This window comes from Acomys russatus, chromosome 21 (assembly GCF_903995435.1).
Source record: "Acomys russatus chromosome 21, mAcoRus1.1, whole genome shotgun sequence".
Lineage (NCBI taxonomy): Eukaryota > Metazoa > Chordata > Mammalia > Rodentia > Muridae > Acomys > Acomys russatus.
The window spans coordinates 50,882,691-50,906,541 of record NC_067157.1 but is presented as its reverse complement, the minus strand read 5'-3'; the positions used below and the strand labels follow the sequence as shown (position 1 = coordinate 50,906,541).

The window sequence follows — 23,851 nt, the reverse complement described above, 5'->3', positions numbered from 1 at the left end:
TCCTGGCTCCCCTGGCTATTGGGAATAGCATTCTAATATCCTGATACCAGCAATGATGTGTTGCCTGCTCTCCACGGGTCATCCAGAGTTTCTTATTTCAGAAACAACGCCTGGTACAGAGGGAAACGATACCGTGTGGGAGAGTGGAAGGGAGAAAGAACACTGTTTATTCACCAGGAAAGTCTTAGGAGCACACGAGCATCTTTCCCTAACAATGCTAGGATATAAAGTTTAATATAGATGTTGCTATGGTGATCTTCACATTTGCAGGTTCCCATGGGGATTTCAGCATTGTGCTATACTTTGAGGTAGCTGTTAAGATAATTTCCTAACATCAGCTCAAGGGGGTGGGGGTGGGAGTAGAGAGATTTGTCTACTGGGGACATTTGTGCTTGGATCTCACCAATTTTCGACACTTCTCAATCCAACCCCAAGTCCAAATGCTGGTCCCTAGAACTTGCTTCTCTTGTGGTCTTGCCTAGGAGGTTTCACTACTGTCTGACGAAATAAAAACAACCACTTCATTCTTCAAAACAATCCTATTTCTAGAATCTATGGGAACGTTCCACAGAGGCATGCTTATCTCTAACGCTTCCTTTCCTCATGCCCAGGGAAATCCACACTGTGACCCCTGGCATTCAGTCACCAAGTACGTTTTTCCCCTGGGTAAATATCATCTTCCAGTTTTGCCTAATTTCTCATGTAATGGGGGTTGGGAGGTTTAGAAACGTTGCACGACAAGGTTGATTAAAAGTACATGGTACTTGTAATGCCTTGGACCTGCACACTGAAAAATGGTTAGGGTCTCACATGTTCTGCTGTGTGTATTTTGACTCAATGAAACATCACATGATAGCTCAGGACACAACTTTTAACTAGCTTGGTCCTACTTCAAGCTAGCTCACTGCCTTTTTAGAAAACAAAATAAATTATAAGGTAGAAAGAAAGACGACTTGGATGGATTGTTTCAACACTATTATTTCACAGTAATCCTAAAGTTATAAAAGTAACCAAGTTGGCCAGGCATAATGGCGCATGCCTTTAGTCCCAGCACTCGGGAGGCAGAGGCAGGTGGATCACTGTGAGTTCGAGGTCAGCCTGGTCTACAAAGTGAGTCCAGGACAACCAAGGCTACACAGAGAAACTCTGTCTTAAAAAAGAAAAGTAACCAACTTGAACTTTCCCTTCTTAGGTAAAAATATGTCTCATAATTTCACATAGAAAAGAACACATCATGCATCGGACTAGTTTTCTCTGTTTTAAATGTATTCTCCCATAGCCATCGACCAAGGCAGTATAGAAGAATTAGTAGCTGTCTTAGTTATTTTTCCTGTAGCTATGACAAAATAGCCATATAAAAGCAACTGAGGGAGGAAGGGGAGCTTGTTTTGGCTCACAGCCCATCATGACAAGGAGGCCTGCCTATAAAGGGAGCCCAAGGCAGTCGGTCACCTCGCATCCTGTCAGAAAGCAGAAAACAAAGTCCACCTAGCTTTCTCCTTTTTATGCAGCCAAGGGTCCTAGCCTAGGGAATGCCCACCCTTAGGGCAAGCCTCCCCACTTCAATTAGCCTAATCAAGGTAATACCGCACAGTGAGTCTGGAGACTTCCCTCTTGGGTGATTTCAGAGCTGCCAAGTTGACATCACTCACCTTCAACAACATGTATTTCACCCTGACACAGAAGGCCATTGACATTAGTAACAAGAAAGTGCCCAGGCAGGAAAGGAGTCTAAGATGACCATATTCAAGGGATCACAAGCCCAAGGGCTGCATACAGACTCCGTGCAGGAGGGCTGGGGGGAAGAGAACTCACTAGTTCCTTTTCAAAAGATTAAGAACCTAAGTGTCACAATGAAGAGAGACCAGCTCAGTGCCTGAAACTGAGACGAGGAGCCTGCCTGGGCCACTCCAGAGCAGAGTTCGCCACCTGTCACTCATTCCCAAACAGCTATAGTAAAGAGAGTCCAGGTGTGCCCCTGAGGGGAGGTGGCCTCCTTCAGAAAAAAAAAAAAAGCCAGCAATGTATTTGGTGTCCTGCATTGCCTCCCTGGGTGCACCAGCAGGGAAAGTGTGGGGTCCAGATGCAGCTTCAGACACAGGCAGAAATCACTTAGAAACACACACACACACACACACACACACACACACACACACACACACACACACAGCATGCACCTGGAAGGCCTGCTGTCAGCCTATCTACAGGTCAAGTGAGAGACTCTATTCCAAGGGGACAAAGACATGATAGTGCAGGATGCCGAAGTCCTCCTCTGGCCTGCGTGTGCACACATGGACACTTATCAAACACTTACACATACATGCACACACACCACATGTGCAAATCACACATATAACATACACACCCCACATATGTACATACTACACCCAAACATGTGCACAAACCACACACAGAGATGCAGCTACCACACACACATATGCACATGTACATATACCATATACATACATGTGCATACATACTACATACACACATATACACATACATATGCATGTGTATAGAACACACACACACACACACACCAGCAACCATAACACTTACTTACCTTGTCCCTAGGTGGTTGGCATTTAACAGGTCATATTTTAGGAACTTTTCACAGCACCCTAATCCCCACGTGTGCCCCATAACTACCTCACAAATAAGCAAGAGAAACCTAGTGCCAAAAAATATTACAAAAGTCCCTCAAGTCCCCCAAACTAATGACTGGTAGGTACAAGAACTAGCTGTCTGGACTCTTGTGTTGGGCACCCAAAGGTTCCCACAGTGCGACTAAAACTCACGTCTTGTCCACCAGGCATACAGTGCAGTGTTTTTAAGTGAAAAAAAAAAAAAATGGCACTGCCTAGATTCTTCGCACCGCTGCCACTATTTCTGCCTGAAGAATCTTCTGCATCCACATCCCTTCTAGTCATGTGTTGAGACCATCTATACTAAGCATGAGCCAGCCGTGGAATGAGCCTACTTGTGTACTTTGGACCTGGAATGTCCATCAAAGTCCCATATGGTCAAGGTGTCACTTCTATTATGACACTATTTAAAAAAGAAGAATTGGGGGCCTGGTGAATGGTCTTCAGGAGTTGACGTTGTACCCTCAAAGAAAACATGACTGTCTGTCCTGGTTGTTGTTGTTGTTGTTGTTGTTGTTGGTGGTGGTGGTGGTGGTGGTGTGTGTGTGTGTGTGTGTGTGTGTGTGTGTGTGTGTTTTACAACTTCCTGTGAGAGTTATCTGAGAAGAGGGAGCCACAGTTGAAAAAAACAACAGCATCCATAAGTTGGCCTGTAGACAAGCCTGTGGGGCATTTTCTTAATTCGTGATTGATGTAGGAAGGTCTAGTCCACAGTGGGCAGTGCCACCAGTGGGCAGGTGGTCCTGGGATGTATGAGAAAGTCGTCCGAACAAGCCAGTAAGCAGCATTCCTCCATGGCCTCTGCTTCAGTTCCTGCCCTGACTGCATTGGTGATAGAGTGGGATGCGGAAGTAGAAGCAGAAACAAAGCCATTCCTCCCCAAGTTGTTTTTTGATCATGGTGTCTTACCACAGTAATAGAAACCTTCACTAAGACACCTTCTCTCTCTTCTTTTCTCTCCTTTCCACCCCCCCCCCCAGGGTGAAAAGTTCTGTTCTGACACACAGGTCCAATGTGATGTGTGTCACAGGCCCCCACAGCAGCTGGACCACAGACTGCGGGCTAGAGTCTACAAACCTGTGGGCCAAAGCAATCCTGTCCTCTTTCTAAGTTGATTTATCCCAGCTATCCATTATAGTAAAGGGAAGATGATGAACACAACCCAGTGAAGAAAGCAACGTTGGGGAAGTCAAGGTCCCCACCCCACTATGACATCATTAATGCAGACAGTCATTAGTCAAGATGCCAATGTCTGTCTTCAAGCACCTGAGCCTTTGTCCAAGGCTCTTCCCACTGTCTTGGCCCCAGTGAAGACTCTACAGCAACCCGGCACGTACCTCACCCACATCCCCACACCATTCAAACTCCTGAAGGCGCCCGTTCCATTTGCCTTCTTCCCAAATTCCCATTCTCAATTTCCCCCAAGAGTAGACAGGCTTGCCCAGTGCAGAAGTGCCTGGTGGCTACCCCTACCTGCATCCCACCCTCCCACTCAGTGACTGCATAGTGCCACCATGCCCCATCTGTGAAGCTCTTTGTGTCAGTGTAAGAGTTAATAGGCTCCATGCAGGCCAAGAGCTCTTGAGGCCAGGCTGTGTTGTTCAGTTCCCTGGGTGTAAACGCTGTCTTCTCCCAGTGTTCATGTTAGCATCGGCAGTGTGTATAACATCTGGGCAAATGTCAGACCAAGGAAGTTTCCTGGGAGGATAAGTCCAGGAGGCACATTCTCTAAGGCTCTTGCTGAAATCTGGGGAGCAAGGGCCTGAAGAGGCCCCCCTTCCAAGCCCACACCCAACCCTGACTGGGCAATTACCAAACACACCATGCAAGGATTCTCCAGTGTGAAGTGGGTCCAGTTTCATTAAGTAAATAGTTCTTTGGATAATAAAACAACAGCAGGAGACCAGAGCCACATTTCCTACATTAAAACTATGTATACATATTATAACTAGTGACTATCTACATGTGGCCAACCACACTCACAAAAGTTTGGTAATCTGAATTAAAAAACAGGGTAGAAGAGCCAGTTTGAAAGTAGCCAGAGGACACTGTAGAGAGGCTCACTGTAGCTCTTGCTGGGCCTAAATGATTCACAGAATTGTGGTTCTGGTGACCCAGATAAGACCTAGGAAGTGACCATGAAAGTAAAATGGCTTTACCAGAGTCCTCAAGGGGACTCCTGGGGCACAACGCAGGAGGAGGCAGAGCCTGGGCAGCTACACCATGGCTGATGGAAATCACCTCACCTGCCTGATGACAAGTGTCAGCCCTCAGTAGGAGGGCCTACTCAAGCTCTAATTCCATCGTCCACCATATAATAAACTAGATAAGCATGTCGAAACATGTAAACATAGGTTTATAAGTATATAGATTTACGTAAATACATTTTTGTTAATTTTTGGCATGTATATGTACATGCAGTATGTGTGTGCATGTGTGCAGGCTCATATGTGGATGGGTGCCTGTTTGTCTGCAGATGCACGTGCTCATGTGTGTGCTTACATGTAGAGACCACATGATGACATCAAGGATCTTATAATTAATGTATTATTAGTTATCGAGTCACTCACTCGCCATTGTATATTCTGAGCTCAGCATTGAGGCTTGCGTATTGGCCAGCTTGCTCCGGGGATCCTCTGATTCCGACTCCAAGGCCTGTGATTACAGACTGTGGTCTTCATGCCTGTGTAGCAAGGCTGCACTCACTGGACCATCTCCTCCGTCCTATGTGCTAACTTTAAAAACTATCATCAATTAACTTGTTAGCGGGAGTTTTGGCTTCTTTAAAAACCCAGTTATGTTATGTAAACACTTTTCTGTTTTAATACTAGGTGTGGGATATGGGCCTGCTGCACTTTGTCCACAGCCATTAACTATGATTCTCTCATGTTCTAGCAGGGGTGCGACTTGTGCCAGCTACAGATAGGATAATTCTGAGAACGCATGAGAGGGTATAAATGCCAGAGCTCCAAGAGGATCTGTGGCAGCTGCTGCCCACCACTGCTGCTGCAGCATCTGCTGTTGCTGGTTTGCTGGACTCCTGAACTGATGGATATCCTGACTATGAAGACTGGATTTGCCCCAAGGAACTACATCCCTGAACAGCGGGAAGTAGTGTCTGGAGACATACACTGCCCTTTCCCCCTCTTAACTTCTTTCTCTCCTATCTACTGTTGGGGGGCTGGAAGGGATTAGGGTGGATACAGGTTGGAAGGGAGATAAAGGTATAAAAACCCCAATAAAATAGATTAAAAAGTATGCCAGCAAGTGGTGCCAAAATGCAGGGCTTGGAATAATGGGGGGAAAAATCTAGTTTCTAATACTGCAGAGGAGGCAGCAGGTTACAAAGGAATTGCTATACTGTTTCAGTATGTCAACAAAGAGCTTACTGTGGCTACTGCCACTAGGTTCTTTCCCACTTTGCTCCCAGAGGGGATTTTCTGGTTTTGCTTCCTCTTTTCCCCCGTTATCTGTCTCAAAAAATGTTGGGAGAATGACTGAACAATTGGAAAAGTTGCACGTGGATATGGATGGCTCTGGGAAACAACAAATGGGTGAAACAGGAAAATCAGAAGGGTCACTCGGTTCTCTCATTTTATTTTTGAAAGAACTGCAGAGTTGGCTGTGAAAATAAAGACTTTGCAGGTAGAGATGCAAGTGTTTGGGAAGCAAGCAGCACAACTGGAAAAGAGAGAACAAAAGGTTTCAGACCCGGTAACTGAAAGCCAGAATTTCCTGCAATAGCTGGGGAGCCAGAGAGAGCAGAAGGCCACATGGGGTGAAAGAATTAAAGAAAAACAAGGTTAAAGAAAAAAGGGGTTAATCTTTAGCAAACTGAGCTGCCAGAAGGGCAGCCTCGGGTTAAGAGGTTAAGAGATTACTGCCATTAGCCCTCCCTGTAGCTACCAAAAGCCTTAGATATCAAAATGTTTGGTACTTCAATTGTAGTAAATGCGATCATTTGAAAAGAAATTGTGGCCAAGATGCTAAAAGCCTCAGAGCTCAAAATTGCTGGTGCATTAACTCTGAGAAATATGGTACTTCTTCCCACAGGAGAAGCAAATAGCCATTTCTGGTGGCAATGAGTTCTCCTAAAGAATGCCTAGGCTTCTCTGGGGTTGTAGATACTGTGGTAAGGGATGGCATTGGACTAGTGAATGTAGGTCCAAGAAGGATACATGAGATATCCTCTGGCCATTAGGAAGCAGCTTTGGGGCCCTAGCTCAAGGCCCCAAAAAGTATGAGCCATTCTAGACAAGAGCAGTCGAGAGTTACCAGATGATATGTGTGTGTGTGTGTGTGTGTGTGTGTGTGTGTGTGCACGCTTGCTCTATGTTTCTGAGATGAATTTGGGCAATAAGAATTTGTAATTGAATTAGGTTGGCCTCCTCACTGATTGTTTTAATTCTGCATACACAGGCACATATTTACAGGCGAAATACCTTGTCTTTTCTGTGTCTTTTCTGATATTGAAAGGATAGTTCAGAAAAAAAAAATTTGTAGCAACCTCCTGGATAATGTTTTTCATTTGACTTAAGCAGACATACCCAGGTGCTCACCAAAGAAAAGAAGGGAAAACTTGCAAAAGTAGTGGGCAAAGTGAGGGAGGATGGCTCAGTGGGCAAAGCACTTGGCACAAGGAGCTAAACTTAGATACCCACAGCCCATGTGAAATCTGGGCGTGGCGGTATATCTGCAACCTCTATGTTCCACTCTTACTGTGAGATGGAGAAAGAGATAGAGGCATCCTCACAAGCACATGGGGCAGCCTGTCTGGCATATGCAGCTTTAAACAAGAGAGACCCTGTTTTCAAGCAAAGTGGCTGATGCCCCAGGTTGTTCTCTGACTCTTGCATGAGTAGAACGCTCACATGGATAGGTGCTCATGGAGAGAGAGAGAGAGAGAGAGAGAGAGAGAGAGAGAGAGAGACTCAGAGGGACAGAGAGACAGACAGAGACAGAGATTTTTTAAAAAGTAGTGACCAAGACAAAGCCAGAGGCATAGGACCCCAAGTGGTTAAGTTGTAATGTGCTATTCAGGAACTGCTAGGCAGGTCATGGTTTCTCTTGGGTACTGTTTTGTCCCTGTTGTGATGGTTGCAGTAGACCAGATGACATCAGTGACTCTTCAGATCTCACATTCTCTGATTAAGTCACTGTGATTCTTGGAGCAGTTTGGAGGAGAGTACAGTGAGCATATGCACACACACACACACACACACACACACACACACACACATATATATATATGACTTGAAAATGTTTGGTTTGTTGACAATCTCCAAAAGGAGAAACAAAAAGTCTCATTCATTCATTCATTCATTCATTCATGTTAGAGAAAACCTCATTTTTTGGACTAAAAGAGGGAAATGTAGTGGGAGTGTTAGGTTTTTTTTTTTTAACTCCATTATGTTAATTAAACATGGTTTTTTGCCTTAATCACAGGTGTGGGATATGGGCTGCTCCAGAACGTCCATAGCAGCAGACCATTCGCCTTGTGTAGGCTCTGAGAGAGGTGTGATCTTTGCCAGCAGCAGATAGTGTAATTCTGAGGACTCTGGAGAGGGAATAAATGCCAGAGCCCAGAGAAAGAGAAGGAAGGCACTCATGAAAAGAAGGCGGCTGCTCCTGGCTGCTGTTGTTACATTTTGATGAGAAGTAGTAGTTGGAGGTATCCTGAAATAAAGATTGGACTTGTCCCAGGGAACATGACAACCCTAACCAGCAGGAACTCACTAAAAAGAACCATGCCCCCTCTCTCCACTAACCTTCTTTCTCTCCTACTTGGTGTTGGGGTGTTGGAAGGGCTTTGGGGTGGAGAAGGGAGGTAGAGGCATAAGAAACCAAATTAAAATAGATAAAAAAATACATGCTACATTAAGTCTAATACTATGTTTCCTCCCAATTCTCCTTTTGTTGTTAAGGGTTGACTAATATTGGATCTGGGTGTTTCTAAAATTTTGTAGTATGTATCTTAGGACTATCAAAAATGTGGGTTCAGAGGTGTCATCAGTGACATCACAGGTGTCAATGGCTACTTATGATGTGTGCACTTGGCTGATTCACATATGATTACCAGGAACCAAGTATGGGGGAACTTGGTCTCTTCTCCAAGTCTCTGTTCTCTCTATCCAAAAGTCCAGGCTCCCTTAGGAAAGATGAAAGCCAACTTCACGTGGAAGTTTTTGCCTCACTCACAGCACATTCCTCATCATGGTTTGTTGATGTCTTCATTTAAGAAGGGTGCTCATGAAAGTCAATGAAGGCTACCCACGCCCTGAGGCAGGAACAGACTGTGTGTGTGTGTGTGTGTGTGTGTGTGTGTGTGTGTGTGCATATGCTCACTGTACTCTCCTCCAAACTGCTCCAAGAATCACAGTGACTTAGTCAGAGAATGTGAGATCTGAAGAGTCACTGATGTCATCTGGTCTACTGCAACCATCACAACAGGGACAAAACAGTACCCAAGAGAAACTATGACCTGCCTAGCAGTTCCTGAATAGCACATTACAACTTAACCACTTGGGGTCCTATGCCTCTGGCTTTGTCTTGGTCACTACTTTTTAAAAAATCTCTGTCTCTGTCTGTCTCTCTGTCCCTCTGAGTCTCTCTCTCTCTCTCTCTCTCTCTCTCTCTCTCTCTCTCTCTCTGCATGAGCACCTATCCATGTGAGCGTTCTACTCATGCAAGAGTCAGAGAACAACCTGGGGCATCAGCCACTTTGCTTGAAAACAGGGTCTCTCTTGTTTAAAGCTGCATATGCCAGACAGGCTGCCCCATGTGCTTGTGAGGATGCCTCTATCTCTTTCTCCATCTCACAGTAAGAGTGGAACATAGAGGTTGCAGATATACCGCCACGCCCAGATTTCACATGGGCTGTGGGTATCTAAGTTTAGCTCCTTGTGCCAAGTGCTTTGCCCACTGAGCCATCCTCCCTCACTTTGCCTACTACTTTTGCAAGTTTTCCCTTCTTTTCTTTGGTGAGCACCTGGGTATGTCTGCTTAAGTCAAAAGAAAAACATTATCCAGGAGGTTGCTACAAATTTTTTTTTTCTGAACTATCCTTTCAATATCAGAAAAGACACAGAAAAGACAAGGTATTTTGCCTGTAAATATGTGCCTGTGTATGCAGAATTAAAACAATCAGTGAGGAGGGCCAACCTAATTCAATTACAAATTCTTATTGCCCAAATTCATCTCAGAAACATAGAGCAAGCGTGCCAGCACTGTGGTAAATTTCATGCCCAAATGCAAACTTGCCATCTGCACATGACAGGGTTTTCAAAGAAAAGTGACCTCGGACCAACTTAAAACCTTAATTAGTCAAAGGCACACTGCCCCTCACAAGGCAAGAAGCTGAGCCCCGGCTGGTGATGGCGGAGCTGCCCGTGCTGGGGATCTGCTGCAGGCGGAAGCAGGTTTCTTGTCTTCCCACTTCATCAGCAGGGACAATGCTCCTTTTGGAACTGCCATCTGGATTCCGAAAAGCAAAACTGGTCCCCAAACTGCACGTGTTTAAATGTCAACAGTATACCGCGCCGTCCAGAGACACGGGCAGGCTGCCTCTCCTAACTCAGGCTTGGCTATCGTGTCAGCCATCGCCACAGTTGAAACAGGTGGTTTGTGGCAGTATTTGTCAGGAGAGTCATTTTATCGTTCGCAAAAGCACAACAAAATAGCTCAAATTTAGATCAATGACATAAAACAGTTCTGCCTCTAAGCAGACAAAGTCTCTCATAAAGGAAATCAGACTTTACATTATAAAAGAAAAGTAAAAACAAACAAAACAAAACAACAACAAAAACCTCCACTTCCTATTGTGAACCAGCAGACAAATCAGTTGCTCAGAGACGCCTCCGAGAACTCATGAAGTCCTCCATGGCTACACAACTTCTATGCAATTACTGATGTCCCTTCAAAAACATGAGACAAATATATGTGAGGGGCAGTATACTCCCTGAAGGGCTCTAGCCTGTTCCTTTTGGTCCCACCTAGTCTGTGACTCAGATGCCATTTTATTAATAAAGGAATGAATAAGCTGATTATTCATTCAACGCAGTTGTCAAGCACCCACTCTGTTAAGTACTAAAAGACAAGATGAGTAAGACGGGGTTCTTGTCTCTCTTGTTTTTTTTTGTTTTTTTTTTTTTTTAACCGGAAGTGTTTTCCATTTATTAAAAAGAATAAAATCTGCACAACATAGGAAGTCTTGCATTGTGCCTTAAATAAATTTTACAGCAAAGAAACTGCTGGTGAACTCTGCTTTTTCTCACAGCCTTCTACAAGGCTGACGTAAAAGCCCCTCCACTTCATCAGATTGTTACTGGCTGAGCACTTCCAGGGATCTAAGAGGAAAAAGAAAATTAAAGCATCGGAAGGATGAGGTGTGAGTGAGAAAGAGGATAAATATGATCAAAGTACCTTACACGCATGCCTGAAAATGTCCTATCGAACCCACTGTTTTGATTGATTAAGATACAATAAGAAGAAGGAACGTTCCAGGCTGCCTGTCTGGCCAGTCATCAAGCCTGCGTACCCTCTAGAACAGCGGCTCTCAACCTGTGGGTTGCAAACCCCTCTGGGGTTGACCAACCTTTTCACAGAGGTCATCTAAGACCATCAGAAAGCACAGATGTTTACAGTATGATTCATAACAGTAGCAAAATTTACAGCTAAGAAGAAGCAACAAAAATAATGTTATGGCTGGGGTCACCACAGCAAGAGGAACTGTGCTACAGGATCGCAGCCTTAGAAAGGGGGAGAACCACTGGGCTAGAGTCTGGATTTCATAAGCCGTGCCCATCTCTAGTTAGAGGGACTTGCTCAAACACCACCACACCCCTTAACCTTGTGAGGTTTGACTCAACCTTGACATCACTCCAAGGGGAGGCTGCTGGGACCCTCCCATGATACACAGCAGCAACGCGCCATGTGAGACCTGCCTCGTCCGGAACCTCAGCTCCACCAGACACATCTCCCTCCTCCACCACTTCCTCCTTCCTTCCTTTCTCTCTCTCCTTTGCTATTTCCTTCCTCTCTTCCTTCCTTCTTCCTTCATTCCCTGTCCTCTTCCTTCCTGCTTCTTCACCCCCTCTCTTTCTTCATTCTTCCTGATTTTCCACAAATAGCTACTGAGGGCCTAATATATGCAGCATATTTCTAGAGCCAAGGAAAACAAAAGTGAACAAACACCATCAAGCCAAAAGCACATCAGCTAAAAGCCATACACCCAAGTGTGGTTTTCATAGCAGTAAGTGCATTTTTATATCACAGCCTACATGCAGGTGCCGTACAAACTGGAACAAAACTTTCATAAAACAATACTGGACCAACCCTTTACCAAACAAGGGTCTGAGTCTTTTTGATTATCAACTTGACTGAGTCTAGAATTAACTAAAACCCAAGCTGCTGGGTGCGCCTGTGAGGGATTTTTCTGGATTGGACCATTTGAGGTGAAAAGATAGGTGTTTTAATGCCAATCTTTTGAAGGGGGAAGACCCACCTTAAGTCTGGACCACATACCCTCTGGTGGCAGCCTACATAGGGGGCAGGGAAGGTCTTGTGCTCTGCCTACTTGTCCTCGCCCTCAATGGCAAGTTCATTCCATGAAGTAAATTGTCTACTTCTTTGGGATTCTAGGGTATACTGAAGACCAGCTGAGACATCCAGCCTTGTGGACCCAATTACTATCACATTATTGGACTTTTCTAAAAAATCTCATTATATCTATATCTCTGTCATACATACACACGCACACACACACACACACACACACACACACACACACACACACACACACATATTCTCATATTCTCCTTTGCTAGTTTCTGGACAGTAGGATATTGACATCTCCAGGGACTACTGCTCTGCCTACCATATTTGTCTTACTGTGAGATTACTATTCACTAGTAACCCACCAGTGTTTTGTATTTGTGTGGAGTACTGTTGGACTGTGCAGATAGATAGATAGATAGATAGATAGATAGATAGATAATTGACAGATAGGTAGATAGATGATTGATAGATGATTGACAGACAGATAGATAGATAGATAGATAGATAGATAGATAGATAGATGGTAGAGATTCCTTCTATCTGTTCTGTTTCTCTAGAGAACCCGGAATAACAGAGATTCTTATTTTACTTCCTGTGCTATCCTTGGTTGTGACTGGCACCATTCCAGTCTATGCTTTATTCTGAACAGGAACGATGTGAACTGGTTTCGTGACCTAGTAATGGATTAAACCTCTCAGCTGGGAAAACCCTGACCCAAAAGTTTTGAAAGCTGCCTCTGGGGAGAGGACCACTCCTCATCTCTAGAGAGGACGTACATCTAAAATGTATGCCAGGCCTTAGTGGATTCCAGACCCTTCCTTTTCATACCAGCTTCGGGTTGGATGTGAAATGTCCTCCGTGGGCTTTTGGATGAACACTGTCTCCCATATGGTGGTACTATTGGCAAGGTTGTGAAAGCCTTAGGAGATGGGGCCTGGTTGGAGGCAATGGCCGCTGGGAGGAAGGGCGTGGCTTGAGTTTGTAAGCCAACACTACTGTCTGTCCTGTCTCTGCTTCCCAGTTCACCCAGAAACAAGCACACAGCCTCACACTCCTGCAGCCATGTGGGGCTTCCATGATACACTGCACCCTTACCTCATACCCCAAAACAAACCTTATTGGTTTCTTGTCTGGTAGTTGGTTGCATCGATGAGCAAAGTAACTAATTTGGCACCCAGCTCTACCCATCCAGGGTCAGCTGACTGAGGCTCAGGATCCCTGGCATTTCAGGAATAGCTATTACATTACATCCCTCACATTACAACACAAGCCCATTGCCCTTGAAGGAAGAAGCAAAAAGTGTGTGGGGAGGGGAGGGGAGGAGATGGAAAATGTGATTCACTGCTGCAGTCACCCAGGTATATGTCTGAAAATGTCACTCGAGTGATACCATAGCAGAGGGTTAGGGGCTGTGAGGAACAAAGAACACACAAAGAAACCATGAGAAGCTGCCACAGGGACTATGCTTTGTGTGGGGAGAAGTAACTGGGGCATGTGGCAGATCATCAAGCGGCTGAAAGTTGCTGTATTTCAGTTGATCAGTCACCCGGCATACCTGGGGAAGGTCACTGGCTGGATAGGTAAAAGATCTGGTGGAGGCCTCAGCAAGGCTGTGCTAGGGAGAGGCGCTCAGCCTGAATATGCCTGGAGGGTGGACCTCCACAGGTATCACAGGCCAGTGGCTTCAGAGGGAACCACTGTAAAAAGAGGCTGAGAGGGGTCACAGTACCTTTTTACATAAGCTAGCCTTGTTGGCAGATTCTTTTTTTAAACGGGAATTTTCACAGTCAATTACTTGTCATTCTACCTAATGACATATAGTAAAGCGTCCCTTTTTATGGGCTGATACCAACCAGACCAGTGGTTTTAGAAAAACACTATTCTGCTTTGCAAATCCAGTTTGCTGCCCAGATATTCCCAAGCTGAACAGCTGGCCAGCCAAAGAAGACACCAGGGAAGGAAAGATGGACAAGCTTCCCTCGTCCTCCTTCGCCCCTTCCCTCCTTTCCTTCCTATCTTCCACTTTTTCTATCTCCTCACCTCTCCCTCCCTTCCTCCCCCTCCCTCCTCCCTCTCTCCCCTCCTCTCTCCTTCCCTTCCCTCCCTCCCCCTCCCCTGCCCTCCTCTCCCCTCTCATGTGCTTGCTCTGGGCCAAGGTCACTGTTTAGCACTTGGGTCATACTAGAATGTTGCCTTTGCAGAGTGCTCTTTGTTTAACATTTTTTTTTCCCCCGGGGGCAAAATGTTGAGGTTGAATGGGGTGAAAAAAAAAAAAAAAAAAGAGCAAAACAAAACAAAATGAAAAACCAGCCTCTAGCGATTCAGAACAGTCTGGCAGGACCCCAAGGCTCTTCGCTCATAATGCTTACCTCCCCTTCATGTTATCATCACTTAGACTGAAGCCCCATCACTCCAGTGTTCATGGGGGCCACACATCAGAGAAGACAGTGTTACCCGTGAAGGGAAGGTGGGTCAGCATCCTACTGTATTTCAGACTCTTGGTCCCATAGGACTAGGAGCTCCGGCACGGCTGTTCTCTCTGACGTGAAATCCAGGTCAGCTCTGGCTCCTCCAGTTTCACAAATGTTCCTTGGGAGGCTCAGGGCCCTTTGCTGGACTCTGTTGCCTGGACCCCATAGCACCTCACACTGGTTTCTCTTCTGCTGGGGCGGCTCACTTCCCACCTTCCCGATCCTGCATTTTCTCTGCTAAATCCTAGCTCTGAATGGATCTGGCTGAACATTCTCTATGCTCCCAGACACACTGGAGAAAACCACAAAATAAGTAGCCACGTCTCCAGAAAAGGAAGAGTCTCCAGTCTTAGGAGCTGAAAAATTCCATGTCTCTGTTCCTGCAATGTCTTTGGTAAGATTGGTCAGGCAAGGACATTTGGGGTGGGGTGGGGTGGGGGTGGCAGAATATGGAAGATTCTAGACCAAAGGAATGAACAGGTGTTTATGGGTCCCAGGGAGGGAGGGGCCCGGCATGACTTAAATGCCATAAGGAAGCCAATTTGGCTGGAGTGGAGCTGGCGAGGATCAGGGACAGCAGGTGCCGAGCATGGGGACACAGATAGAAATTCTGGTTCACTCTTCAGAGCTCTATGAAGAAAGTGACATGATTCTGTCTCTTTTAAAAAACATTTTTTGGGGAGGATTTGATCTACTCGTTTTTATTTTGTGGTTATGGGTGTTTTGCCTGCAAGCATGTCTGTGCACCACCTGTATGCAATGCCCAAAGAAGCCAGAAGAGGGCATCAGATTCCCTGGAGCTGGAGTTACAGATAGTTGGGAGCCACCATGTGGGTTCTCGGAATTGAACCCCAGTCTTCCGAAAGAGCAACCTGTGCTTTTAAGCACTGAGATCTCTGCAGCACCATGCGCCCCCCCCCCTTTTAAAGATCTTTCTGGAAAGCCTGCATAATTAAGAAAGTAATGATATCTACTTTCTCCACATGATAGCATATGGTTACTTTACCCTGAAACTCGGCTGTAAGAATTTTACTACTCAGGAACAGGACAAAAGGCCCATTCACCATCCTTTGAGGAAATGGCCAACACACTTAAGTAAGAAAAAGAAATGAGATGTGTAAAACTCAGAAGGAAAGGGTTAAAACCAGTGCTATTTATATATGATATGCTAAAATAACTTTAAAAAAAACTAGGTGTCCACTATGAAACTCTCCAGCAGATAAGAGAATTCAGTGAGATAATACTTCGTGTATCCATAACAAGAACGGCAAAATGACATTTGTTTTAAAATCTTTTCAAAGGTTCTACCTTTCACATGTATCTGTGTGTGCATCTCTCTGTGTGTACAAGTGCACCACGGTGAACGTATGAAGATCAAAATACAGCTTAACAGGAGCTGGTTCTCTTCTCCTCCTGTATGGGTCCCAGGAATTGAATTTACACCACCAAGCTTGTCTGCAAGCCTTTATTCTCTGAGCCATCTTTCCAGCCCCGGGATGATGTATTTGACAATAGATGTCACAAAGATAGTGACCTATGACCTAGCTTGGTTTCTGCTGTGGTGCAAGACACTGACCAGAAACAGGTTGGTTTATTTGGCTTATGGAGTACACTCCATCACCGAGGAAGCCAAGGCAGGAACTCATGGCAGGAACCTTGAGGCAGGAACCTGGAGGCAGGAACTGAAGCAGAAGGCGAGGTGGAACGTTGCTTACCTGGCCTGTCTCCAGAGCCACACTCAGCTACCTTTCTTGTACCTCCCAGGACTACCTGCATTGGGCGACACTTCCCACAGTGGGCTGAAGCTGCCTAAGTCAATCAGCAACGCCCTAGAGACACATGCACAGATCAATCTGTTGGAGTTGTGTCTCCAGTCGAGTCAGTCTAGGCTTGTGTCAAGCTGACAAAACAAAGACACCTAGCCAGCATAGACTGTACATGCTTCTTATGGGAAGAACTTGTGTCGGACTGAGGATACAGGTGAACACTTGAAGTGTGTTCTTATGTAAGAAGAAGATACAGCACAACGGTGTCAGCTCTTCCTATGGCAATCTATACGTGTAATGCAATCTCAATTAAAAAAAATAACAATGACTTTTAAAAATCAGGGCAATCTATTTTAGAGCTAATACAGGAAGGCTTCCTCTGGCCACATGGGTGGTCACAAAATGTATGGAGAACAGGGGTGGGGTGGGGGTGAGCCAGGAGGCCCAGACACAATTCTGAGGAGAAAAACTGGTCAGGGTTTGGGGACTGGGATTTGGGTGGTGGTGGCGATTCAGAGGCAGGACAAACGTGAAAGGTATTTCCACGGAGACTGGATGTGGCGAGTGAGGGAGAGATGCCAACGGGGGAGCACTGAATACAGGTGCATCCATGCAGTGATTGGTCAGTGGTCCTATAACCCTTCTGCAACTTCCTTGCTGACATCAGTATCTCTGGGGCCTGTGGCAATGGAAGGCTTGCTTAGTGTTTGCTGGAGCATGGCTGCAGCATCATTCCTCTGCTAACTGAGTGCCCTTGAGCACCTGCCTGTGACCAGGACCCCCTCCCTCACAGACCCTCGGTGGCACTGTCCCTTCACTACTTTTGTGTTCTTTTTTTCCATCTTCATTCAAAGCTATGCTATAAAACAAACACGTAAACAAACAAACAAACAAAAAAATAGGGCAGTGATTTTTTTGAGCACAATGTCATTGAGTCAAGGCTCACTTTCACTGGCAGGACAGGAACATCCTGTCTTTGCTCCTCATCCATCAACTAGTAAGTCCCATACACACAGGCAAACTTCTTATGCCCACTGTTCCACTGGACTCAGGGTCCTATCAGCATCACCTGTTCAACATTTTTTTCTATTTTGCTGGACACCTTCAACCAGAACAAAGTTTGTTTAAATTTATCACCAGCAGTCACCCCGCCTCCTCAGACATCTTCAGAAGTCAGGTCAGTGCGTGCACGTGGTGTTTGATCAGAAAGAGAAGTGTGTTTGTTTTGGGCACACAGGCAAGCTGTTAGGCAAAGCATGTGTCTGTCGAAATGTAGGTGAAAGATACGGTCAGATGGGTAGAAACCTCACTCACTCCAAACACCCAACAGGTGACGTGTACTTGGCATACCACACAAAGCGGTGAGGAGGTGTCTTGGCTCTGACAAGCCGCTCGGTGGTTTTGCTCAGTCTGAGGCTCCTGGCAGCCCCTGTGAGTCCTCGGCTTCCCTGGCAAACTCCAGGGGGTGGCTGTCCTGCAAACCCACAGACCACACTTGAGGAAGCCAGAGCTCAAATAGGCTTAGCAATTAAAAACCTCTTTCTGGGGTCTGATTTATTACTCTTGAGCTAAAACAAACCAAACCAACAACAACAACAACAGAAAACCTCAAGCAAATAAACCAACAGCAACAGGAAAAAAAAAAAAAAAAAAAAAAAAAAAAAAAAAAAAAAAAAAAAAAACTCAAGGAAAGACAGTTCTATGCAACCTGGTATTCATCACATAGGTCCAGGGCATCCTATGTAGCGATTCTCCTGCCTTGGCCTCTGAAGTGTTATGATTGCAGGTGTGCTCCTACATACTTGACACCCCCAGTTCCCTTCTCTCAGGCCTCACCTCCTCCCAGGAGGCTCTCCCTGCGCCCCATCCCAGCACCACTTCACTCTTCAGCACTACAGTTTTTCATTGTTTGCCTTACTCTCACCACAGTCAATAGCCACATGCTCTTCCACGGAGGCATTTGCTTTGTTCCCTACGGTGTCTGCAGAACGTGGCACAGTGGCATTTTGGAGGATCACAGGACTATTACGCAAGAGGTATGCCTTTGGCTCTCAGTGGCCATGTGCTCTTCTGTAATGCTGTCTACAGCTGGTCCCAGAGGTGGGCTAAGAAAGTAACAGCGCTGCAGGCCATGGCAAGGCATGAGCTGGCTTGGGCATACAGCGGTGGGAGGGGCAGTAAAGGTAATTATGGATGGAGCTAGAGAGGTGGGTCAATAGTTAAGAGCACCGAGCACTCTTCCAGAGGACATGGACTTGATTCTCGGTGCCCAGGCGGTTCCAGGAGATCTGACACCTTTTTCTGGCATCTGTGGGCACCAGCCACAAATGTGATACACAGATATGCATGCAGATAAGATAGCCATACAAATACAGATAAATGAATAAGTCTAAGGGGAGGATGATAATTATAGTGTGTGTGTGTGTGTGTGTGTGTGTGTGTGTGTGTGTGTGTGTGTGTGTGTGTGTGTGTTGGCTAAGTTGTTCTGAATGGCTTTGGTGTCTAATACAATTGGGCTTAAGTGTCTCTCCTGAGGAAAAGTTACCATCATATAAAAAGGTGGTTTCATACAAAGAGTCCTGAAGTAAGTGCTCCTGGCTGTGTAAGATAAAATTCGAAAGGTAAACAAACGACTGATATGGATAGTAAAGGCTCTCAGCTTGCATATGCCTTTTCTCTTATACATGTATTGGCATAGACAGTTCTAGCATCACCATCCACAGCAGTGTCGCTCCTATGAACACTGGAAGCTGTCCTGAGCTGTGGCAAAGATGTCCTCATCTGTGGAGAACTGGCATCGTGCATGTGTCTATCCTATCCCCCGCCCCTCTCTCCCTGTGCCTTCCTCCCTCCTTCCCTCCTTCCCTCCTGCTCTTTCTGAGACTGGCCTTCCAGTGAACTTGGAGGTCCCTGACTGGCCAGACTGGCTAGCCAGCAAGCCCCAGAGATGCTCTTGGATCCACTTCCCCAGCTCCAAGATCATGGTGTGTGCCACCTCACCTGACTTTTTACATGGGTGTCGGGGAGCCAAACTCTGCTCCTTGTGCACGCATAGTAAGTATCTCCCCAGCACCACTCAAGTCTGTTTCTTTTATTGGTTTGGTGGCCAAAAGAGCTTCATCTCGCCAGCCTTAGTGGGAGAATTGGGTGAAGCTTCAGAAAGGACCATCCATCCATCCTCTTCCCCATCACAGCATCCCACTCAGGCGCAGCTGTTAACGTACAGAGTCTTGAGCTTTCTAGGAGAATTTTTCCCCATGGCTGAGAAGAGGCAGCAAAGAGCTCCCTGGTATTTCAAACGTGACTGCTTTTGAAGCTTAACTCAGGCTCAGTGTAAAGGCAGCAACCTGACCCCTGGCAACACTGAGTGACCCACAAGAAGGAGACATCATGTCAGCACACAGCTCAGCATGAAACTTCCTTGAATGGAACATTCCTGGCTGTGTCAACTAAAGCTCAGGAGGTAGGTAAGTTAATCAGGATGTGTGTTCAAATATATTGAAACAATAGTTTTGGGGATGCTAAAGAGAACGTGGAAAATTGGAATGGTTGAAAAATATCAAAATACGCTTTTTATAAAAAACTACAATGTTATGCTTCACCAAGCCTGCAGTTTCAGATCTGTACCAATAGCTGTGCATCTCACTGACTGCAAGCTTCCTGGGGATCAGGGCTGCATCCATGCCTTCTAGGGAAGAGCTGTGGGCGCACATAATGCTACTTAGCATTTGGGGGATTAGAAAATTATTTCTGCTTTTGAATTATTTTTGCCTTACTTTTAGTTCCTTCTTCTAGGGCCTGGGGCTGGGGTGGCGGGTACCATCTTATCTCTGACAAGCTTTTGTCTAAAACACTTTTTTCACCTGAAGAGTCATTGGCCTGTTCTACACAAGCCCTGAAATTATCCACTTACCAAGTTTTATGGAATATGCACTGTGGAGTGCTCTGTTTCTTTAAACAGCATTCTTCCTATCCTACCTCATCAATTCCTCCAAGAATGGCCAATCTCCTATCTCTTGAAAAACCTGATAAGCTAATAATAATGAAATTGATATATTGTCAAGGCATTTATTAATCACTTTAAAGAGACAAAATGCCTCCTCCCCCGGACTCCTTGGTAGTCTGTCTGTTAGTGGGAGCTACTCATCACCCTCTCTTCACTTCCTCAGTTTTCATGGACCACTTCAAGGACAAAATATGTGAGTGCATCGCCATCCATGTTGTCCAGGCCAGTGTCCAGATCAGCAATGCCTGCTGGAAGCTCTACTGTCTGGAACATGGCATCCACCCTAATGGCCAGATGCCAAGTGACAAGACCATTGGAGGGGGAGATGACTCCTTCAACACCTTCTTCAGCGAGACAGGCGCTGGCGAGCATGTGCCCCAGGCAGTGACCTGGAACCCACAGTTATTGATGAGGGTCGCACTGGTACCTACCACCAGCTCTTCCACCCTGAGCAGCTCATCACAGGCAAGGAAGATGCTGCCAATAACTATGTCCATGGCCACTACACCATTGGCAAGGAGATCATTAACCTTGTCTTGGACAGAATTCGCATGGGTCTTTCAGGGCTTCTTGGTTATCCATACCTTTGGCGGGGGAACTGGCTCTGGCTTCACCTCCCTGCTGATGGAGCAGCTCTCTGTTGATTATGGAAAGAAGTCCAAGTTGGAATTCTCCATTTGCCGCCCCCCCTGCCTCCCCACCCCTGCCGCCAGGTTTCCACCACTGTGGAATTCCATTCTCACCACTCATACCACCTTGGAGCACTCTGACTGTGGCTTCATGGTAGACAATGAGGCCATCTATGACATCTGTCATAGAAACCTCAGCATCAAGCACCTGACCTATACTAACCTTAACCACCTTATTAGACAGATTCTGTCAACCATCACTGCTTCCCTCAGATTTGATGGGGCCCTGAATGTTGACCTGACAGAATTCCAGACCAACTTGGTGCCCTACCCTCACATCCACTTCCCTCTGGCTACATATGTTCCTGTCATCTCTGCTGAGAAAGCTGCATGAGCAGCTTACAGTAGCAGAGATCACCAATGCCTGCTTTGAGCCAGGCAACCAGATGCTGAAATGTGACCCTCGCCATGGTAAATACATGGCTTGCTGCCTGCTGTACCAAGGTAATGTGGTTCCCAAAGATGTCAATGCTGCCATTGCTACCATCAAGACCAAGCATGCCATCCAGTTTGTGGACTGGTGCCCCACTGGCTTCAAGGCTGGCGTTAATTACCAGCCTCCCACTGTGGTGCCTGGTGGAGACCTGGCCAAGGTCCAGAGGGCTGTGTGCATGCTGAGCAACACCACAGCCATTGCTGAGGCCTGGGCTCGCTTAGATCATAAGTTTGATCTGATGTGTGCCAAGCGGGCCTTTGTGCACTGGTATGTGGGTGAGGGCATGGAGGAGGGAGAGTTCTCTGAGGCCCTGAGGACATGGCTGCCCTAGAGAAGGATTATGAGGAGGTTGGGGCAGATAGTGCTGAAGGAGATGATGAGGGGAGGAATATTAGCCCGTGTGCTGCCGTTTTACACTTCCGTTGCCCTTGTCCTACACTATCAACAAAGCTGGTTCCATTTCAAGTGGGGGGAAAAATCACTTTAAAGAAAATAAAGCAGGAATGTATTGGCTTACTGGTTAAGTGTGGATTGAAAACCAGAGAGGGGTAAGAAGAGCTACCCCACCCTTCAGTAGGTCCCAATAGCATCTCAGTTTCTCTGCCAACATCCTCCCATGATCCTTTGCATGAGATCTGCTTTATTAAGCCTTGAATCCTCAGAAAGACCATAAAGCTGGAGTTGTGACTATAAAACCAGACAAAGTATGAGAGGTGTGTGGAAGCTTTTACCTCCATCATACTTAATATCTAGAAAGTGTAGGATTCAGGCAGGCAGGAAGAATGAACAGAATTGGGAACTTAGGTGGTGAAGGGATTCATCAGAGGAGGGGAACAGTTATGAGTACGAGCTAGAGGGATTAGGATTGCATCTACCCAATCCTACCCTGCCTACAAGACACACAGGGATAAAGATAGAGCAGAGGTGGAGAGAATGTCCAGCAATGTCTGGCCTAACAGAGAACCAACCCTCTGACACTGTTAAGGATACTCTGCTATGCTTGCAGACAGAGAGAAGTCAGGGGAGTTTCCTGAGGCTGTTGGTCACCTGGGTCATACGGACACTAAGAGCTCTCTGACATCTTAGAGACTAAATTGGCTCATCAATGCCCTGATGGGATGACCCAGAACATGCGTGGCTTAAGATGTCTCAGCCTGACAAAGTGAGTCCAGAGCAGCAATGGTTATGCATGGAAGCCCTAGGCACAGACCCGCCTTTCCAGATGTTCTGTTTCTATTATACACTATGCCCCTGGTAACGTCAACCATCAGCCACCTCCTCAAGTTCCTTTCTTCTCAGTGACATGAGCCAATGCAAGCATTCCTTCTGGCTTTTCTCTTGTAGGCAGGAAGGGAAGAAAAGTGCTACGTTTTTCATAATTAGGGATGCCAGTCTACTTTTCTAGCTAGCCCGGATCACTGGTGCCGGAGAAAAGCTTAAAGAGCATTAGGATGAACAGAGGTAGTTGTTGAAGAGAGGGAACAAGATGGGAGAGGGAGTACAGAGAGATATGAGGGTGGAGACCAGACCTAGGGAGAGTGGGGGTGGGAAGACAGAAGGCCTGCAGAGAAAAGAGAAACTGTGGATGAAGGCATCTCTGTGACAAGCTGGAGACCTAAGTCAGAATAGGCCTCTGGAGAATATAAGGGGGACTCTAACAGAGACTCCTAGTAGCAGAGGCCATAGAGACTGAAGAGGACTCCCCCTATTAGACAAGACCCCTACTAGAGGAAGGGGAACACCAACCCACCCACAAAAACTTTGACCCAAAATTTACCCTGTCCACAAGACATGCAGGGATAAAGATAGAACAGAGATTGAGGGAATGTCCAGCGATGCCTGGCCCAACCCAAGACCCACCCCATGGGAGAGAACCAACCCCTGACGCTAACACAGATACTCTGCTATGCTTGCAGACAGGAGCCTAGCAGAGTTCTCCTCTGAAAGGCTCCACCCATCACAGCTTTAATTCAGACACCGAGACTCACAGCTTTTTGATCACTTCCCCCTGGTGGGACTACCTTGCCAGGCCACAGGGGAAGAAGACATGCTCAGTCCTGATGGGACTTCATGAGCTGGGGTGGGTGGGAAGGAGGACTCCCTTTTCTGAGGAATTGGGAAGGGGGGAGAAGAAGAGGGAGGGAGGGTGAGACTGGGAGGAGAGGAGGGATAGGACTATGACCAGGATGTAAAGTGAATAAATAGAGAAAAAAAATTTTTCCTCGAAGAATGCAAAGGGAATTGTCTACAGACACACTGCCAGGCGATGCCACAGTTAGGATG

The 23,851-nt window shown here is 46.2% G+C and overlaps 1 protein-coding gene and 1 pseudogene across 3 annotated transcripts in view; one reads left to right on the top strand and one right to left on the bottom strand.

Annotated features, from left to right (window-relative positions):
• The window catches only part of Zdhhc14 (zinc finger DHHC-type palmitoyltransferase 14), a 244,616-nt gene that overhangs the window by 184,746 nt on the left and 36,019 nt on the right, over positions 1–23,851 (bottom strand). The window lies entirely within an intron of this gene.
• On the top strand, positions 20,738–21,987 carry LOC127205307 (tubulin alpha-1C chain-like; annotated as a pseudogene).